The sequence below is a fragment of the Humulus lupulus genome, chromosome 5, assembly GCF_963169125.1.
Source record: "Humulus lupulus chromosome 5, drHumLupu1.1, whole genome shotgun sequence".
NCBI lineage: Eukaryota > Viridiplantae > Streptophyta > Magnoliopsida > Rosales > Cannabaceae > Humulus > Humulus lupulus.
In genome coordinates this window covers 52,881,534-52,896,244 of record NC_084797.1, presented here as the reverse complement: position 1 = coordinate 52,896,244, position 14,711 = coordinate 52,881,534, and positions in this window count along the sequence as shown.

The following is a 14,711-nucleotide window of genomic DNA, read 5'->3' as shown; positions in this document are numbered from 1 at the left end:
ATGTTGCATCATATTCCGTTCTTCCAGAGCAGATATTATGGGCGTTTGAAAGCCCGCTATTTTGCCTCTAAAGGAAAAGACCTCTCCTTTCTTTGGCCTGAACTCTGCGGTCTTCTTTCGACAGTCTATCGTAGCCCCATGTTTGGATAACCAATCCATGCCGAGTATGACATCATAATTTGGTATACTTAGTTCTATGAGATCTGATAGGCACTCCCTGCCCTCTACCGTTACAGGTGTTGACGGTAACCACTTATTTGACAACATCATATCTCCCGATGGTAACAATGTACTAATGTTATGTTCAAACATATTATAAGGCATATTCAGTCTATCAATCACATTATTGGCAACATAAGAATGGGTCGCTCCATAATCATTTAAGACTCTACACATTGTACCAGATATAGGGAGTTGACTTGTAACCATGATGTTGCTATTGGCCGCTTCATTCTGGGTTAAGGCGAAAACTCTTGCTGGCACCAGATTGTTATTGTTAGTGTTTCCCGCCTTCCATTGTGGGTAATTCTTTCTCAAGTGTCCTGTCTGGCTGCACTTGAAGCATTTGTTGGTACCGGCCTGGCACTCTCCTGGGTGTCTCTTCGAGCATTTAGGGCAGATAGGATGCTCGACTCGGTGGCCTTGTTGGTTCCCATGGTTCCGGTCATTGAAGCGGTTATTGCGGTAGCTATGGTTCTGAGAGTTGTGGTTGTTGCTATTCGTGGCTGGAGGTGTAGGTCTTTTATCAACCCCACTATTCTTCCCTTCGTTAGCCTTTCTCTTGTTGCTCTCGTGGAAGCTCTTGTTGCGGTTGTTCTTTCTTCTAGCGGCATTATCCTTCCATATTCTTTCTTCCAAATATTCAGCTTCAAGAGCTTTATCCAGTACCTCTGCATAACTGACGACTTCAATACTGGTCATCCTAACATCCCTCGCGATTATCGGTTTGAGTCCCTTTACAACCTTTGGACTCGCAATGCATCGGTTGGCACCACTTTAGGGGAAAATTTGGCCAATCGATCGAACTTCTGTGCATAGTCAGTGACCGAAAGATTCCCTTGTACCATAGTTATGAATTCGTCAACCTTAGTTGCTAGCATAACTGGACTGTAGTACTTCTTACTGAATGCCTGGACAAACTCCGCCCAAGTCATGGTATTCGGATCACGGGTTTGTTTAGTCATGTACCACCAAATCCGTGCATCCATCTTAAGTAAATAAACTGTGCAGGATACCCTTTGGCGATCATCTAACTCCATATGATCAAAAATAGCCTCAACCGACCTTAACCAATCTTCTGCCACCATTGGATCAGCTTTCCCCTCAAAATTTGGTGGGGCATGTTTCATGAAGCGTTCATATACTGGTTCGAACCCATAGGTTACTAGTAGTGGTGCAGGGGTGGTACTGGTGGTTGAGGTTGCGCCACTGGTACTTGAGGTATCTGGTGCATTTGGGATGTTTACGGTGCTTGTCTAGCTTATGCTAATTCCTCATCTCTCAATCTCAACTATTCTCTTAACCTTGCTACCTCTGCGGCCAGGTCCACAGATGGTGCTGCTGGAGCTGCAGGTTGTACAGATGGAATTTCAACGTCAGGGGTGGCCGTAGTTTCAGACCTTGTGGAGACACCTTTTCCACTGCCTCTTCCTCTTCCCTTTCCTCCTCTTCCCTTGGTCAACATGATGAAGTTCTAAGGCAATCATAAGGAAGGAACATTGCATATTGGTTTGATAGATATTGCAAAATCATATATTCAAACCACATAATTTAGAGTTTGCAACAAAATATCCATAGCATTCAAAATGTTTAAATTATTCCAAAATTAAACAACCCCAAAAGTGTTTAAATTAATCAAAACACAAATCCCTTAAGGTCTTAGAAAATTATCATTATTCCATCTTATTTATTAGCACCCCATGTGACGATTACGAACTGGACTCTAGTCCTCAACGGTGAACTCGTCCCCTGAACTATAATAAAAAACGTTCTCTGGGATGTGGAAATAGCCGGGAGCGCTTGCCATAATCTCCATCCTCGCAGTCAGACGCAATGTGGCTCGAATTACTTCTTCAACAGAAAAATCTCCTTCCTCGTCATGTAACGTCTCTAAATGCTCCTCCAGTTCCCCGTCATCCATCTTTACTAGCACAACTCCAGACGACTAAACTTGTAGTAACCTAGAAATACGCGAATTGCATAATCCATGGTGCTAAACTCCAGGTCTTATTGTTCAACAAGGTTCCATGATTGATCCCACTGAAGAAAGGCCTCCGAGTATATCGACAATGCCTCCCTCATGACCCAATGTTGCTCAATGGGCCATAGTAAGGCCCCCCTTTTATTCATCATCCCTTGGATTCGATCACAGAACTCCTTAGTCATTTTCAAGACTGCTATGCGCCAATCGTAGGGGTCCTCGTCAAGCTGGACTTTAGGAATCGCGCGGATCTCCTATAGCAATTGTTTCTTACTCATTTTCAATACGGGAGGCATCTTACTACTGCAGTTACGAACTAGAAAAATTAAATAAAACGAAAACAAGTAATAGCACATGGACAACTTGTCTCTTATACCATTTGTAAAATGGCCTTAGCTAGTACTTAATAAGACATTCACATTTTCATTGGTTTATAAAAGAAAAGCCACTTATTATAAAGGTCTCAGTGGGGTCTTGCTTAAAACATGCAAGTTGGACCCAATAGTTTTAAAAGGAAATATCAGTTTTTTATGCAAAGTCCTAAAACAACCAATAATTCAAGTCCCACTAATAAGTTTAAAAATGTCTCATAAAACATAACATTATTAAATAAAATGGCGTTTTTAATTGATCGTTTTTCGTCCATAGGAAGCCCCCACGCCATACACACCTCGACGATAGAACTCCCCACATCACCATGCGTGCCATAGAGAAACCTATTTTCTACCTGGAAGGGAAAGTAACGGTGTAACGCCCTAGATAGCCAAGACCATTACACTGTGTGTTTATAAAGGTGCAGGACTTGCTAATCAAGCCATTTAACTCAAAACGTGTCACTAAAACTATAATAGAACTAGGGTTAAAAGATTTTGGTCTCAAAAGTTTCATTTCCTATAAACAAACGTTCTTTTTACATGTGATCCCAAATGTAATAAATTAAAGACCGTTTACAAAAGATTCAAGGTTTAAATACAGTTGCTAGCCACTCTAAGGCAAAACAGGAAGCAAGGCTTTTCTCGTCCTGTTCCACTCCTCGGCCGTGGCGGCCGATCAGCTGACTACGTACATTTAGCCCCACAGCTCTCCACCTCAAGGTTGGTCCAACTTCCCTTTGCCTTTACCTTCACCACGTAGCACCCGTGAGCCAAGGCCCAACAAGAAAAGACAATAACAGAGCACAATCATTCAACAAACAATAAGATAACTCATACTGCATAAGCATGTACTCAACAGTGTAAGCATTCATGTTAATCAAGTATTCAGCATACCAAGTATATCATTTCATATCAATAATCAATCCACATATGATAACCAGGGTTAACACCCTTAGGCTGCACCTTCTATTTATCCCACTGACTCCGACCTGCTTAAACCGAGCTCAGTGAAAACTAAGCTTTCCTTAGCTACAAGTGGTCGAGCCGCGCCCTGTGCGCAAGTATAATTTACGGCACCCTTAGGCCATTTATCACATGTCCCATGGCATAATACCATCTATGGCATCATACATATATAGGGAGCTCTTAGTCCCATTACAAACACATAACCGGGTGCAGTTTTCTTACCTTTAAATTCGCTAGCTTTGTTCAATTTGATCCTCGAGCACGATCCCGCCTGAGCCCTAGCGTACATCTAGTCACAGTCAGAATCATCACCAAACCTCAAATCCAAAACCTAGCCTCGGTACCAATCCCGAGCCCTCGGGAAGCCCTAATTCCACCAAACGGGGTGATGAAATCAAACCCCGAACCCCTGGGCAAAATCCCTTAGAAATAACCCAAAAACCCCTTTCTGGAAACAAGGTAGCACTACAGCGCTCTTAGGAGAGCGCTACAACGCTACAAACACAGCCTAAAACGCCCCAAACCACATAGCCTAGCGCTACAGTGCCCAATGACTAGCGCTGTAGCGCTAGTCACAGCACAGCCCTGCACAACATTTTCTCCTTCGAATTTTCCCGAGCCAAACCTACTCAAAACTCAATTATACCTCAACCAAACTTCAAAGCAAGCCTCCCAACATACTCCACTCAACCCATAAGTCCCAACCACAAAAAACTCAATCACATGCTTTCCAAATCTTAAAATTCACCATGGCTGAATCGAAAGCTCAAAATCTCAGCAAAAACCACAGAAATCACAAAGCTTGAAACTAGAGTTTCTTACCATTGATGGATGAGATCAACTTAGGTTATTCTCCACAATAGCTTAGCCTTCACCTCCTTAAAGCTGCAGCCTCAACTCCCTAGATTTCCCACAGAATTCTGCTTAGAAATCCAATTCAACACCAATACCAAGAACTGAATATTAACCTCAAAGTCTTACCTCAATTGATGAGCAACCTCAGCAAGTTTCCCCAACCTGATCATGACCCCCAAGTATACAATCTCTGCCTTAAGCTCCTTTGGATTTTATCCTCAAATCTCCAGAAGAAATTTATGGTGAAGACTCAGACCGATCTTCAGAAATTACCCTGTTTTTTTTTCCTTCTTTCCTTTTCCTTATTTTCTTTCTTTTCTTTCCTTTCTTTCCTTCAGACTTCCAGCTCTTTCTACACAATCCACTAAGGAATAAAACCCAAATAGCACTTAACACCTATCCTTTATGAGCCAAATGACCTTAATACCCTCCCATAATCCCTAAGCCTTTAGATCAACCTAGGGGCATTTTGATCATTACACCCAATTCACGCTAATTCCTCAAGTGTCTCTAATATTTACCGCTTACCTCCTGACACCTAACTAGTCACCAATTATATTCCCCAATATCAAAATAGACTCCAATATATTCTCTAAATTCCCGGAAATACCCCCAGGCTCGCCCCAAGCTGGGTATAAATCCCCGCCGTGACTTTTTTGCTAAATCGCTCACTAGGATCGCCTCGAATCACAGATTACAAATATATCCACATAATAATGTGGTCTCGACAATTTATCACATATATATACAGTTATGCTCTCAACGGACCAAAATTACGATTATGCCCTTCTAACCTAATCAAGGCCTACATGCATACTGAAACACATAGTCATGCATCTCAGATATTCAAATAATCATATTACATGCTTTTAATCATTAAAACACATATAATCCAATTATTCCCTCCCAACACACTAACCAAGGCCCTTAAGCCTTATTAGCAAATTTGGGTCGTTATAACTATCCCCTCCTAATGAGAATTTCGTCCTCAAAATTTACTTGAATCACTCGGGATACTGATCCTGCATTGTTGTCTCAAGCTCCCAGGTCGCTTCTTCGACCTTACTATTCCTCAACAACACCTTAACAAGAGGAATCGTCTTATTCCTTAGTACTTTATCTTTTCGATCCAAGATCTGAACCGGTTGCTCCTCTCAAGCCAAATCTGTCTACAACTCTAGGTCTTCATATCTCAACACATGAGTTGCATATGAGACATACTTCCGGACCATAGAAACGTGGAATACGTCATGGACTCCTGACAAAGATGGTGGGAAGGCTAACCTGTAAGCCACCTGGCCGATTCTTTCCAGAATCTCAAAAGGTCCAATGAACCTAGGTCTTAGCTTGCCCTTCCTTCCAAACCTCCTCACCCCTCGCAATAGTGAAACTCGGAGAAACACGTTGTCCCCAACCTGGAACTCCACGTCCCTACGCTTGGGATCAACATAGCTTTCATGTATGTCTGAGAGGCGAGCATCCTAGCTCGGATCTTCTCTATAGCTTCACTTGTCCTCTGAACCATATCCGGCCCCAAATACTTCCTCTCACCCATCTCATCCTAATGAATGGGTGATCTACACTTCCTCCCATATAAAATCTCATAGGGAGCCACTCCAATTGTTGACTGGTAACAATTATTATATGAGAATTCAATCAACGGGAGATACTTACTCCATGATCCCTCAAAGTTGATCACACACGCTCTGAGCATATCCTCCAACACCTGAATCGTCCTTTCAGACTGTCCATCAGTCTGAGGATGAAAGGCTGTACTGAACTTCAACTGAGTCCCCATAGCCTTCTGTAAACCACCCCAAAACTTGGAGGTAAAGATGGGATCCAGTCTGACACTATAGACTTAGGAACCCCATGGAGATGAACGACCTCCCTCACATACAACTCCGCATACTGGTCCATAGTATATGTCGACTTCACTGGAAGAAAACGAGCTGACTTGGTGTATCTGTCCACTATCACCCACACCGAGTCATGAAGCCCTACAGTTCTGGGTAAACCTCCCACAAAATCCATCGTAATGTCCTCCCATTTCCACTCGAAAATACCCAAAGGTTGAAGCAACCCTGCTGGTCGCTAATGATTAGCTTTCACCTGCTGACAAGTTAAACATCTGGCTTCATACTCCACCATATCCTTCTTCATCCCGGGCCACCAATATAACGTTCGTAGATCTTGGTACATCTTCGTGGTACGCGAATGAAGTGTGTACGGCATCATATGAGACTCATCTAGTATCTCTCGTCTGATTCTCTCATCATCCGGAACACAAATCCATCCCTGATACCGAAGCAACCCAACCTCAGAAATAGAATAGTCCTTAGCTAACCCTGCTAAGACATTCTCTCTAACCTTCTGTAACTGAGCGTCTACCAATTGCCCTTCTCTAATTCGCTCTAGCAGGGTCGACTGCAAAGTAATATTGGCCAACCGGCCTACCACCAATTCTATCCCCCGCTCTGACCATCTCATCAGCTAACTCTCTCGAGATTTGGGTGGAACTGTATAACTGACCTAGGCCTCTCCGGCTTAATGCATCCGCCACTACGTTGGCTTTCCCCATATGGTAAAGAATATCACAATCATAATATTTCACCAACTCTAACCAACGCGTCTATCTCATGTTCAAGTCCTTCTGTGTAAAGAAATACTTCAGACTCTTGTGGTCAGCGTACACCTTCCACTTCTCCCCATACAAATAATGTCGCCAAATCTTCAATGTGAATACCACCGCTGCTAGCTCCAAATTATGGGTAGGATACCGTTGTTCATACTCCTTCAGATGTCTTGATGCATAAGCTATGACCATCTCATTAGGCATCAACACACATCCTAAACCCAACTTCGATGCATCATAATAAACAACAAACTTCCCTTCCCCCGAAGGAAGACTCAACACGGGTGCGGAAATAAGTCATCGCTTCAACTCTTGGAAATTGTCCTCACACTTGTCTGACCAGATAAACTTCAAATTCTTCCATGTCAATTCTGTCATTGGTGCCGCTATCTTCGAGAAGCCTTCCACAAACCATCTGTAGTAAGCTGCTAGACCAAGAAAACTCAACACCTCTGAGGCGTTCCTTGGCCTCGGCCAATCCCTAACTGCCTCTACCTTAGATTGATCCACCTTAATCCCATCTGCACCCACAATATGTCCAAGGAATGTCACTTCTGGTAGCCAAAATTCACATTTCTTAAACTTGGCATACAATTGATTCTCCCTCAACCTCTGAAGAACCTGTCAAAGTTGAATCTTGTGCTCTGCCTCTGAACTGGAGTACACTAAGATGTCGTCGATGAAGAGAATAACAAACTGATCCAGAAAGTCCTTGAACACCCTGTTCATTAGGTCCATAAAGGTTGCTGGGGCATTGGTCAAACCAAACGACATGAGTAGAAACTCATAGTGCCCGTACCTCATTCGGAAGGCCGTCTTCGGTATGTCCTCGTCCTTGATCCTCAACTGGTGATAACCAGATCGAAGATCAATCTTCGAGTACACCATCTTACCCTGCAGCTGATCGAACTAGTCATCAATCCTTGGTAGGGGGTACTTATTCTTGATAGTCAACTTGTTCAATTCCCTGTAGTCTATACATATTCTCAAAGTCCCATCCTTCTTCTTCATGAACAAAACTGGAGCACCCCATGGCGAGTAACTAGGCCTGATGAACCCCAAATCTAGAAGCTCCTGCAACTATATCTTTAATTCTTTCAGTTTCGTCGGTGCCATCCTATATGGTGCCCTTGACATTGGCTCTATTCCTGGTGCCAACTCAATGGCAAACTGAATCTCTCTACACAGTGGCAACCCTGGCAAGTCCTCAGGGAACACATCCAAGAACTCAAAAACCAATCTGGTCTATTCCGGTCCTGCTGGCGAAACCCTAGTGATATCCACCACACTAGCCTGGAAACCTATACACCCTCCTTGTAACAGATGTCTGGCTCTCAACGCTGATATCCTGGGAACGCGGGGTTCATGCACCGCTCCCACAAAAACAAAGGGATCCTCGCCCTCTGGCTCAAAGGTCACCATCTTCTTCCTGCAGTCAATAGTAGCTCCATATCTAACCAGCCAATCCATACCTAAAATCATATCAAAGTCCTCCATACTCAACTCAATCAGGTCTACTGACAACTATCACTGTCAGTGCTCTAATTCACCTCCTAGATACTACCAGTTCCCCTGTAGGCAAAATAGTCCCAAACCATGAAGTACAATACTCACTAGGTTTACACAGTCCATCAATCACCTTACTAGAAACAAATGAATGTGTAGCACCATAGTCAATCAATACAGTAAAAGGAGAGCCAACACTAGAAAGTTGACCTGTCACTACCCCTCTAGCCTCGGCCTCTGCCTACATCAGGGTGAACACTCGAGCTGGAGTCAAGCTGTCCACCTTCCCCGCATCTCCCTTTTTCACTGACGGGCAATCATTTCTTGAGATGTCCCACCACCCCACACACATAACAGGCCTTAGCCCAACATTCGCCTGGATGGCGTCTTCTGCATCTCGTGCTCTCAGAATAAGTCCTCCATGTATCACCGCCTCCATGGCAGCCACCCTGAGTACCCCGACCTCTCCTATTAGGACCAGGAACGGTCAAACCATTAGGGGTCTTCCTCTTCAAATCACTGGGGCCTTCGCCCCTACCAGAACCAGAATATGGAGGCACCGCCCTGCGGCCCACTCGTCTCGCTGCACTCTCCCTCCATATCTTATTTTCCGCTTCCTTAGTGGTAAGAGCCTTGTCTACAACCTGGGCATAAATCGTCCCTCCAGGTAATGTTGCAATCCTAATATCTCAGGCTATCATTGCATTAGGCTCTCTTATAAATCTGTCCTGCCTAGCTGCATCAGTAGGCACAAGGCCGAGTGCGAACTTTGCAAGTCTATCAAACTTTAGGGCATATTCTGTAACTGTCATGCTGCCCTGAACCAGCCCCACGAACTCATTTACCTTCGCTGCCCTGATGGCAACATTATAATACTTTTGACTGAATAGGTCCTTGAATCCTTCCCACCCACCAGATTCGGACATCCTCCCTCTGCATATATGTGGCGCAGGACACTCTGTCATGTCCCTCTACCCTCATAAAGTCCCAAATGGTAGTAATCATAGTCATCCACTGTTCAGCCTTCAGTGGATCAGGTCCTCCGTCAAAGATCGGGGGCTACTATTTCCTGAACCGCTCATACAACGGCTCCCATCTATTCCCAACCTCCACCGGCTGTACAACAGGTACCACTATAGGTGGCACAATGGGGGCAACACTCCCTGATGGAGCCTATTACCGCAGAATTCAGATCTATTCATCCTAGGTCAATAGCCGAGCTTGCATGTCTACCATAAGCTGCTGCCAATTCTCAGGGACTGGTGGAGGGGTCTGACCCTGGTCATCATCTCTAGTCTCAGAACTATTGCCCGCTAGTCGCGTAGATTTTCTTGGACGCATAATTATCCAAGTCAATTTGCAATCAACGACTCGGAAATCAGTCTATGATGACAGTCTATGATTCACCATTAGAACCCCAAACATTCACAAACAATCAAGATATAACAATTTATCAAAATATTCATCCATAAATTCATTCACATGCATAAAAATGCTAATAAGCATGCCTCAATATTATCATGCAATAGTCAAGGGCCAGGCCCTATCAGTATCTCATGCTCCCTATTAATCAAGCAGATATCAACATTCATATCTCATTTAGATCATTTAAACATATAATCATATATACACAGACACCAAACCCTGAGTCGAGCTTGTCATTCGTGGCGAATGTACATGTCCAGCCAGTCATCAGGAACCCTTAAACATAGGATGCTCTGATACCAAGTTGTAACGCCCTGGATAGCCAAGACCGTTACACTGTGTGTTTATAAAGGTGCAAGACTTGCTAATCAAGCCATTTAAAACAAAACGTGTCACTAAAACTATAATAGAACTAGGGTTAAAAGATTTTGGTCTCAAAAGTTTCATTTCTTATAAACAAACGTTCTTTTTACATGGGACCCCAAAAGTAATAAGTTAAAGATCGTTTACAAAAGATTCAAGGTTTAAAAACAGTTGCTAGCCACTCTAATGCAAGATAGGGAACAAGGCTTTTCTCGTCCTATTCCATTCCTCGACCGTGGTGGCCGATCAACTTACTATGTACATTCAGCCCCGCAGCTCTCCACCTTAAGGTTGGTCCAACTTCCCTTTGCCTTTACCTGCACCACGTAGCACGCGTGAGCCAAGGCCCAGCAAGAAAAGACAATAACAGAGCACAATCCTTCAACAGACAATCAGATAACTCATACCGCATAAGCATGTACTCAACAGTATAAGCATTCATGTTAATCAAGTATTCAGCATACCAAGTATATCATTTCATATCAATAATCAATCCACATATGATAACTAGGGTTAACGCCCTTAGGCCGCACCCTCTATTTATCCCACTGACTCCGGCCCGCTTAAACCGAGCTTAGTGAATATTAAGCTATCCTCAGCAACTAGTGGCTGAGCCGCGCCCTGTGCACAAGTATAATTTACGGCACCCTTAGGCTGTTTATCACATGTCCCATGGCAAAATACCATCTATGACATCATACCGATATAGGGATCTCTTAGTCCCATCACAAACACATAACCGAGTGCAGTTTTCTTACTTTTAAATTCGCTAGCTTTGTTCAATTTGATCCTCAAGCACAATCCCGCCTGAGCTCTAGCGTACACCTAGTCACAACCGTAGATAAAAATCATCACCAAACCTCAAATCCAAAACCTAGCCTCGGCACCAAACTCGAGCCCTCGGGAAGCCCTAATTCCACCAAACGGGGTGATTGAATCAAAAACAAAAACGCATAGAAATAATCCAAAAACCCATTTCTAGAAATAGGGTAGCGCTACAGCGTTACAAACAGAGGCTAAAATTCCCCAGACCACATAGCCTAGTGCTACAGCGCCCAATGACTAGCGCTATACCGCTAGTCATAGCACAACCCTGCACAACATTTTCTCCTTCAAATTTCCCGAGCCAAACCTACTCAGTACTCAACCAGACCTCAACCAAACTTCAAAGAAACCCTCCAAACATCGTCCACTCATCCCATAAGTACCAACCACACAAAATTCAATCACATGCACTCCAAATCTCAAAATTCACCATAGCTGAACCTAAAGCTCAAAATCTCAGCAAAACCACAGAAATCACAAAGATTGAAACTAGAGTTTCTTACCTTTGATGGATGAGCTCAACTTAGGTTATTCTCCACACTAGCTTAGCCTTCAATTCCTCAAAGCTTCAGCCTCAACTCCCTAGAATTCCCACAGAATTCTTCTTAGAAATGTAATTTAACACCAATACCATGAACTGAATATTAACCTCAAAGTCTTACCTCAATTGATGAGAAACCTCAGCAAGTTTCCCCAACCTGATCAAGAACCCCAAGTATACAATCTCAACCTTAAGCTCCTTTTGATTTTAGCCTCAAATCTCCAGAAGAAATTTATGGAGAAAACTCAAACCGATCTTCAGAAATTACCTTTTTTTTTTCCCTTCTTTCCTTTTCCTTCTTTTCTTTCTTTTCTTTCCTTTCTTTCCTTCAGACTTACAGCTCTTGCTACACAATCCACTAAGGCATAAAGAAAAAACAACACTGAACACCTATCCTTTATGAGCCAAATGACCTTAATACCCTCCCATAATCCCTAAGCCCTTAGATCAACCTAGGGGCATTTTGGTCATGACACCCAATTCCCGCTAATTTCTCAAGTGTCTCTAATATTTATCGCTTACCTCCCGACACCTAACTAATCACCAATTATATTTCCCAATATCAAAATAGACTCCAATATATTCTCTAAATTCCCAGAAATACCCCCAGGCTCGCCCCGAGCCGGGTATAAATCCCCGCCATTACTTTTTTGCTAAATCGCTCACTAGGATCGCCTCGAATCACATATTACAAATATATCCACATAATAATGTGGTCTCGACAATTTATCACATATATATACAGTTATGCTCTCAACGGACCAAAATTACGATTATGCCCTTCTAACCTAATCAGGGCCTACATGCATACTAATACACATAGTCATGCATCTTAGATATTCAAATAATCATATAACATCCTTTTAATCATTAAATCACTCGTAATCCAATTATTCCCTCCCAAAACACTAATCAAGGCCCTTAAGCCTTATTAGCAAATTTGGGTCGTTACAAAGGGGGTGAGCTAAAAGCGTAGTAAGGAAGTACAAACAATAAACAAGTAAGATACAACAAATCACAAACACCTTCATTCATCTTTAAAAATCATGGCATCATCGTCATAATGGCATCAATATCATAAACATAAACATATTCACGTCAACATTAACATTATCGGTATATCATAAACATCATAAGATCACCATAACATAAACATCATAGCATCATTATACCAAAACATCATAACATCATCATAATATAACAAAACAATATAACATAATCATAAACATCACAAAACATCATAACATAATCATAAACAATTCCTTGTGAACATGGCTCGCTAACTTTTCCATGCCACCCTTTGAGGTAAACAAGAGTCTCTGGTCCTTGAATAATCTCGGCGTGTAACGTCCTGCGTTGTCGGGTACCTTTAAACGACTCAGGTCGAGATTTTTGTCCCTGAGTTAAGAATTTTAATTTAAATAATATTATATTTGTTTGGAAATTATTCCATGAGTTATTCCTAGGAAAATTATGAATTTTGTGCTTTAAAAGTCAAGATAAGACTTTCGGTCCTGGACCGACACAAAAACCCTGATCGGGTAAAAATCTCAGAAAATATAATGAAAAACTATGGAAAATATATTTTGGGCATAAAATACATTCATAAAAGTTAAAGTTTGGTCAAAAATAATAAACCTAAAAGAAAATGGAAATTTTAGGGCATTTTGTGTTAAATGCCTAATTTTACCAAAACGGGGAATTTTATTCCATGAATAGACCATAGGTTAAATTGTATTGTGTGATTAATTAAATTAAATATGAGAGACATTTAATTTAATTATTTAATGTTAAGTTTTGTGTTTAAAACTTAAAAAGAGTGAAAAAGGTATAGAAAGTCAATTTGGACATTTCTTCTTAGGAATAATTATTAACCATTATAAAAAAAAATATGAAATGATCACACATATAACAATTGGTGGCTGGCCATGTGATGTTTTGAAATGGTGTGGACCAAATTAATTAACTTTTAAGTTTAAATCTAACTTATTTAAATGTTGGGGATAAAGGCAAGTGGGTAAAACACTTGAGTGTTTTTAGGTTAATTAAAGAGTTGTATAAACTCTTCTAACCTCCCCCATAGAACCGACCACTCACACTCCCTCATTCATCTATCATCTTTTTGAAAACTCTCTCAAATTTTTCTCTTAATATTCAACCCCAAGAACACCAAGGAAACATGGAAGCTAAGTCTTGGTCTAGGAAGGGTTTTCCCTAAGGTAAAGTTTCATTAATCTAGACTTTTGTAAAGTTTTAATCATAGAGTTTCAAATAGCTAATTAAATATATTGTTGGGGGAAGTTGGTTAGGGTTTTTGAAAGGTTTTGAAGGAGCCAAAGCTAATAGGAAGGTCCAAACCTTAAGCAATAACACCAAAGAAGTAAAAAGTTTACGTTTGATGATTTTTGTTGTAGGGTATTTAGTTTTAAGCATTATTTTTGTTGTAGGGTATTTAGTTTTAAGCATTATATGTAATTAGGTTATGGTAGTTGTTTAATAATTTTTATGATGGTTGTGTATTGATTTTAGAAAATAGGAACCAAAACCCCCAAGGGTTTTGTAGGAAAACCTAAAACGAAATATGTTTTGAGCTGTGAATTCCAAGGGGTCAAGCAGCAACTGTTTATTGATTTTGTCAAATTAAATTATACTGTGATATTTTTGAGATTTTGTACATAAAATTGAGCTTTTGAAACGCTCAAAAACGTTTAGAAATGAGTAAGTTATGCTATTTCAAAGTTTAGGTAAAAAATTGATTTTTCGTATTCTTATTTTCAGAATCACATTTGGACGGCCACTGTATAGGGAAAATGAACCAAGTGTTTTATAAAATTTTGTGGAAATATTATTGGCATAACCTAGTATTCCACTGTAAAATTTGGTAAGAAAATTCTGAACGGTTTGAATGCTATTAACTGTCAAAGTTTGGAAAAAATAAGGACTTTAAAATAAGGTCATTTTTACCTCATTGTTGGAAAATGATTTCACCAATCAAAAATGCTCATTTTGACCTAATATTTT